The sequence below is a fragment of the Colossoma macropomum genome, unplaced genomic scaffold, assembly GCF_904425465.1.
Source record: "Colossoma macropomum unplaced genomic scaffold, Colossoma_macropomum, whole genome shotgun sequence".
In the NCBI taxonomy this organism is placed as follows: Eukaryota; Metazoa; Chordata; class Actinopteri; order Characiformes; family Serrasalmidae; genus Colossoma; species Colossoma macropomum.
In genome coordinates, this window is record NW_023495545.1 from 1,085,659 (window position 1) to 1,091,348 (window position 5,690).

Here is a 5,690-nt window from a genome sequence, read left to right on the forward strand (position 1 = left end):
AAAGGGAAAGTTGTGAAAATGTGATTTGTACTCTTTTAAAAACAGCAGTGAAGGTTTGCTAATTATTTTGGTAGTCAAAGCGAGCAAACCTGCTAGCCCTGCTGCTCCTGACAGGAGCTTTAACCTGTTAGTTACGTGGAATAGAAGTGAATTGTGATCGCGTTCAAAATAAAAGTCTCTTGTTGCACTATCAACAACGCTGTCCTCTGGCAAGGGGACGAAGAGAGCGGCCAGAAAGGACGGCGCGTGCCGAGAGAAGCTAATCGTTGAATATTTGGGGTTTTTTTTTATTTTTTGTCCTTTTTTTTCTTCTTTTAAGTGAAACCAGTGGTCTGTCGTCATCACTACACTTTAACAAAAGGCTTGTTGTTCCTGATTGTCAAAGCCTCACCACTTTAACAGGTCTTTGAGGCGGACGGGGCGGTTTCTGGTCACTAACTCTTAACTGTGAAAATCTCCCGGCTTGGTTTTTTGTTTTTTTTCCCCTCCTCCTCATCCATCCGCTCCCCATCCGCCATTCGTGGACTATGTACCATACAGCTAACGTGTGCGTGACTCTAGACTGAAATGTATGACACCAATGAATGCTTTGCTTGTTTTTCTGTTGTTTTTATTCTCTTTTTCTCCTCTATCCTCGAACGGAAAGCGGAATGTTGTTTTGTTTTGGTTTATTTTTGTTCGTCCATCACGATTAACGTTGTATATATCTACTTGAATCCATTGTCCTTAAATATATAAATATATATATATTAAAAAAAACAATAATAATATATTACGTCCATGTTTCTTAATAGGCTAGTGAATTTGTTGAGGATTAACTGTAAGTAAAACCGATTAGGGTACGAAGATTTTTATTATCGAGAATTTAACACGGTACTATAACCTGTCGGAAAACAGATAGAGTCCCTTTTTTTTCCTTTTTTTTTTTAATATATAGAATGTAAATCTCCATTATGGAGGTGTTAGCATTGAAATGGGAATACCTACACGCTTATTGCCAAAAGTTAAAGTAAAAAAAAGTAAAAGATGAAATTGTGCTAGATGAAATACGTCCTCACTTATGACCATTTATGTTTTGTATCACGTTTAAACGCGAGTGTTATATACTTATACTTTCGATGTGCGCATTCAGGTTTGGATGGCCAGGTTTGGATATTTGATCCTCGATTCTCTCTTTAAATCTCTCTTCTCTCAAAACCCACCCACACCCAAGGCCTCTCGAGTGACTGACCACTCAGTGAGCTGCCCGGCGGCTGAGTTTTTATGCCTTGTTACAGCCTCCCACTCACCTGCTGTGTGTGCGTGATGACCGTTTCTTCGTCACAGTTTAGAGTAGGCTAGGCTACGTGCTAAAGCGGTCAGCGCATGAAGGGCTAGCGATCTCCTTTAGACCAATTTTCCTCCACCAAATATCCGAGGTTTTGTCCTTCAGTCTTAAAAAAGGCCTTTCGGTAGCGACCAGATCCTCCTACTCTAAATTGTGACCGGTGTGTATTGTAGCTGAATGCCAATGTACAACTGTCACTGCTGTCTATATGTTTGATTTCATGTTAATACTTACATAAGCTATAAAATCATCCACTCCATGGCTGTGGTTGCAGGCCAGGATGTCCAGCTAACAATGATTGCTTTGTGTGTAGCCTTCCATTTTCCTGTATCCCATTTCCTTTCGATCCTTCTGGATTTCTTGTACTTGAAGCAAGGATTCAGGAGGTTTTGTTTTCCTTTTCATTTGTATATGTGAACCTTATTCGGCTAGAACTCTCCAGAAAGGGAACATCGTACTCGGACTTCTCATGTCAGTAGTAAATTCCAGAAACTTTCCGCATACCCTCATTTCAATGCAATGAACATTTTATAATGGCTTTGGTTTATTCTAAGATTACTGCAATCGATTTCTAAAAATCTTATGTACTGTAAAGTACCCATGAAATGTTCAATGAAAAATGAAATAAAGTCATTTGAATTTGACGTGCTGTATTTGAAAAATGGATTCGAAATACTGCTGAGTTTCTTCCTTTTGTGTTGTTTTTGCTGTTAGAACTTATGTTTATCAAACAAGGTTAAATAAATGCTCCTTAAATAGTTTATTCTTACTGCGAACTGTTGTAGGCCAGTATCTAAACCTGCTCAAGACATCATCATATATTACATTTGGTATAGCTTTACTTGGTGCACCTTTCACGTAATTTTATTTATTTATTTTTGGGCCAGTTCGGTCATTTACAGTCTGAAAAATGGAAACTGGCCGAGGAACAATGATACAGACTGTTGCTGTATCACAAGGTTGTAAGTCGTTTGGCTTTTTTGTGTTTTCATCAGCACATACAAGGAAAACAGTAGCGTCCCTAGAACAGAGCCCTGTGGCACACCTAAATCTGTCATTTGTATGATCTACATTTTTGAAGTAATAGCAAGCAGTCAGGCAGGACTTCAGGCATGAGATTGCCATTATTCTGACCCTAACAAGCCTGTCTTGTGAAAAACATTAAGATTAGCCTGTGTTTGGGCCTTTCCCAGGGATCAAGGTTAGGTTTCTTTTGACCATGTTGGTACTACTAATACTCTAAATGGTGGTGCATCCTATTTTGATCACAAGGTACAAAGGTCTCTATTGTTATCTATGATTAATAAAATGACAATATGGGGCAGAAGATTTCCCTATATTCTCTGCCTTTAAGTCAAGGCTGGAAACCTACCTGTTTATTAAGTCTTTGGTTGAGTTCATCTCTTCAGATAATGGTGCAGATCTTGGGATTCATGGACATATGAAGGCTCAAACTTTGTAGACACCTGCTCATTCAGCATTTCTTTGGAAAGGAAGGGTGTTTATAGGGGGTTTGCTTCAGTAACAGCCTCTACTCTTCTGGGAAGGCTTTACACTAGATGCTGGAATATTTCTGTGAGGATTTGAACTCATCCCAAAGATACTGGATGAAGCTCCTTCACTTTAGAGAACACAGTTCTGCTCCACAGCTCAATGCTCGGGGGCTTTATACCCCTCTAGCCCATTGGGCATGGTGACGTCTTGGTCCTTAGACCATATTAACACCGAATATGCTTTCACGTTATATATGCAAAATACAGTCTCCAATATTTTTGGACATAATATATTGTGTCTCAGCATCAGTTAGATGACTTGAAAATCTTTTTTTTTAAATATAATTTTTCAATTTTTCAACTAGTAACAATTGCAAGATATAGTTTTATGTGAATCTTATATAAATACTGCAATTACACTTTACAAAAAAGCAAAAGATAAAATACAATTTATAACAATAAGTACATCAATGCAATTAAATTCATAAAAAAATGCTTTGCAGTAGCCAGCAGTTCAGAGAGTGAACACTGGATGGCAGCAAAGTCAAAGAAATGGGGAAAGCTGTCGCCCCACTGTGTTACTGACAGTAGCTCCTCATGTGATTTAGAGTGGCATTGATTTACTAATGCAGTTCTCATAATATTTATATATATATATATATATAGAGAGAGAGAGAGAGAGAGAGAGATATAGATATATATAGATATATATGTGTGTGTGTGTGTGTGTGTGTGTGTGTGTGTGTGTGTGTAAGAAAATTGAATGTCATCTATGGATTTTGGAACAAAAGATTTCATATATTTCACAATATGAAAAAATAATCATATACATATTTGTATTATAATTATTTATAAGTATAAAATAAGAATAAAAAAGCTGTTTATCTGGGCAGTAAACATTTATTTGTTCAGAAAAACACTAATGTCAGAATAGATATTAATAATGATATGTGTATACAGAAATTATATAGATGTGTGTGGATAATAAAATTATGAACTATCAAATAATATTATAAATACTGCTATTGTGAAGAATTAGAATTTAAAATGAGAATTGAGATTTATAACCTTTAAAATTGTTTATATGATTTATAAACATACAATTATTGTTAAATTAGTATTATAACCAATGCTAATTCCCAAAAACATACCAAATAGTTCAGAACTGTTCACAGTGGTGGTGATAGGAACCAGACGTCCACCTCTAAAAGTTCCCTCACAGAAAGTTACTACATGAAATGGTTATGAATTCACTGCCTGATGACTGAGACACTGTTTTATGATAGTTTTGAGAAGATTTTGGACTTAAACTCCATTCATGGTGGAGGGATACATAATATACAGGGCACTGTGAGGCAAAATAGTCCCCAAAGAACCTTATTATTTCAGATTTTCCACTATTTTCCATCATCAACATTCCATATAAACTCAGAAGACTCGTGTAGGTTCACTGGTGGTTCTGGATAGTAAATAAAGTGTCTATATTTGTGTTGTAGTCATGGCGACCCCTGGTTCCTATCATCACCACTGTAAAGACATCTGAGTCTCTACAATCAACCATTTCAAACCAGTTCAATCTGAAACACTAATTCATGGGATTCCCTTTAAAAACCCTGAACTAGCACATCTTGATCACTTCACTGGGAAATATTAGTATCTCCACATCTGCAGTGACATTTCTGTGATGTTTGTTCTTTGGAGCTGCAGTTTAAAAGTATGTAATGCTGAATATCACTGCTGTCAGAACAAAACCTCGTACCTCCATTTTTGTCGTTTTTCACTTTTTGACATAGTTTGAAAATGCCTATTGCCCTTTACATTGTATGTAAATTCCATGATGACTGGACCAATAGAAACAGCCCAAAATGACTTGGAAAAAAGTCTGGTTCCATTGACTTACATTAAAAGTAAAGAAGGTTTTTTCCTTCTCCTGTAAAGTCACCATTTTGGAGAGGTTTCGTTCCGACAGCAGAGATATAGTTCAAAAAGCTAAAACTAACGTGCTAAGCATTAATGTAGAGGCAGTGAGCGTGATCTGTTTGGTGGAAGCGTCCCTCTCCAGCGCCCCCTTCCTGCAAATTCATTCAAAAACACAGCGCACGCGTCTTGTGATGATAATTGGCACATTTCTTTATTTTGAAAACAGACATTGAAACTTTTTTTTTTTCCACAATTGAACTCCTTTTTAGATTCAAACTTGACATTGCACTCACGTGAACATAGGAAAAGGCTGTTTTTTTCTTTTCGTCATCTTTTTTTTTTTCTTCTAGTTGTTTCGTATTTCGATTTTTCTCTTTTCATGTTTTTAAACATCAGCGCAGGAAATATCTCCAATTGATATCAAACCGTCATAACAACACCAAGGACATCGAAAAAAGAAGCCACACGTTTTGGTTTACCGTGACTGCGAGAAGGTTCCCCCTCTCAGGAGGAATTCCCATGCAAGGAAATCGGATGGGTTCAAGCTATCCATGAAATGCTGGCCAAAAAACAATGCATCAACATAGAACACTGAAAGGGAATAATACTTCTCCCTATTAAATAGCAGTGCACTACTACTATGGGTCAATGGAAAACGGCGTTAAGTGTACTCGTGTGCCTGTGCGCGCGTGTCGTCGTGTGAAGATCTAGGGATGCAAACCAGGGTCAAACGGGTCAGCTTGAGTAAGAAAATGTGTCGTCTGTCCTTTGGTGAAGTTGATGAAAGTACGGGCTCGGACTCTCGTCTGTTTCTCGCACGTCGAAGCAGCCAGCACCAGATCACTTCACTGCTAGCTTGAGCCGCAAGTTGCATATGGAAACTCCCCCCCTCCCCCCCCACCCCCGCCCGACACCCCCCCCCCAAAGATGTAAGAAAATCATTGCCACAC